This window comes from Theobroma umbraticum, unplaced genomic scaffold (assembly GCF_002168275.2).
Source record: "Theobroma umbraticum cultivar Fairchild unplaced genomic scaffold, ASM216827v3 scaffold_81.0, whole genome shotgun sequence".
In the NCBI taxonomy this organism is placed as follows: Eukaryota; Viridiplantae; Streptophyta; class Magnoliopsida; order Malvales; family Malvaceae; genus Theobroma; species Theobroma umbraticum.
This window is the reverse complement of record NW_018397268.1, coordinates 4,668,584-4,670,800: the sequence shown is the minus strand read 5'-3', so window position 1 is coordinate 4,670,800 and position 2,217 is coordinate 4,668,584.

Here is a 2,217-nt window from a genome sequence, read left to right as displayed (position 1 = left end):
CTTTCTATTTTCAAGAAGCATTTTTCACTAGCTTTCTTTCAACTAATTTGGCCTCTCTTTACCTGATTAACTCATCATTCCCTTCAACCTTAACTGGTTGAAGTAGGCTCCAATCAATTAAAAATTCTTCAACTTTGAATCTCATGATTTGGCTCCTTTAAATGGTTAACAATATTTTGACGCTTCTTGACATTTCAACTTTGACCTTTAACTAGTTGACTCCTTTGGCTTAACTTATCAAAAGGCTTTTATTTTGTACTCAGGTAGCACCATAAATAGCCTTAACTAATTAAGGCTTCTTGTTAATCAATTAAAACTAATATATATCCAAAAGCTTTATCTTCTTTGCCTATTTAACTTATTAATTGATATTCTAATTGAGCAAGCTTCTTAGCTTGCTTTCAAAGAACAAATAAGTTAAAGAATTTAAACTTTCTCCCACACACTTAAATAATATAATTAGACACCAACGAAAGAGAATATTTTGTCATCATAAAAAACACATAGAGTTAACATTCTTTCTCGTAGTTTTAATGATGATTAAATACTCCTAGATTAAGAGTGTAATGTTTATGTTTATTTTGTATCTATGTGCAATTAAGGGATTACTCCCCTTTAATATATACTCAAAAAACAATTTCAAGATTTTCCTTTAATCTATAAATTAAACTTTAATGGTAGGGAATCATAAGCATTCATACAACTAAGTCGTACAAGTTTATAGATATAATTCAATAACTTCAAGAGTCAAGCTTGTAACTATGTAAGAACAAATATATAAGAGTTAAATCATTTCAAAAACTTGTTAAGGATCGCTCAAATAATGTTCAAGCAAATTTGATCATTTTGTCATAATTAAAACTATAATAATTTTAAAGCTAACAATTGGTTTGTGGGGCTCATACCAACAATCAAACCAAGTAACTTGTTGTAATCATGGATTCTTTCATTAGAAGGAATGCAATTCAAATGCCACTTCTAATTGTGATATATTTTCTAAGTAAAGGCCAATTATTCACTTAGAAATTCACCAAATCCAATCAACATCTATACATGAAATTTAATCAACTCCAGACTTCTTAAAATCATCTCTTTTTTAAGCTTATCCACAACACAATTAACTTCCCTCAAAACATGTGTGTCTTTTCAGCAGTTAATTTTTCTTTGTAATCGTTATATGCTGATGATCAATAGCCTATAAATCCATGAAGCTTCCTCTTAATTGTTGGACCATAAAACCGCATCAACCGATTCACTCTTAATCCATAACTCAAAATTATTATTTTGCATGTGAATAGCAACAATGAAGAAAGCTTCATTAATAGCTAGTAATTCAGTAGAATTAGAATCCACCACTCCCATCTCCTTAGAAAATTTAGCTGTTATCTGTAACGACCATTCCTCGATCGCTACCAGCGTCTGAGTCTCGCGGGTGAACCCGCAAAGTCCCAAACAAGCCTTACTTAAATCGTTAGATTATTACTTCATATTCATGCCATCTATAACGACTGCACCTCGATTGCTACCGGCGTCCGAGTCTAGCAGGAGAACCCGCCAAGTCCCGAACAAGCCTTAATTAAAACATTAGTCATTACCTCATATTCATACCATCAATCTATAAAATTATTTCGATCCATAAAACACTTTGTAAAGAGAATTGAACAATGATCTTTATAAATTGAATAAACCTTTATTCCACATAACCGTAAAAAATAATACATTAAAACTTATAATCTCCAAATATACATTTGCATTGACACAATTGTTTAATTTCATAACAGTCTACATTATGACGACTCGACCTCTAACAGCAGAGCGACTCGGAATAAAGTGCTACGAGATGCCTTTACCCATCTGCGGTGGACTGAAATTGCTAATGAATACACGTTAGGCTGATCACTATCTGCAAAAGGGAAATATGGGGGGTGAGTCTCACAGACTCAGCGATCATCGGCTCCTTGAGCAGGGTGTAGATGGGAAACAAGCATAACGCAAATAAGTTGAATAGTAAAATGAAAATATCAAATCGCAGTCTTAAAATACCAAATCATAAGTAAGATATTTGTGCCTTGTAAAAATAATGACGTAAATCATAATAATATTTTCCCTTGGCAAAACGGTGCTGAAACAATGTTACAAAACCGAGTTCAAATACCAAAAACATTGCTTACCATACAAATATGAATAACAATATAAAGTATGCACGCTCCCAAAATA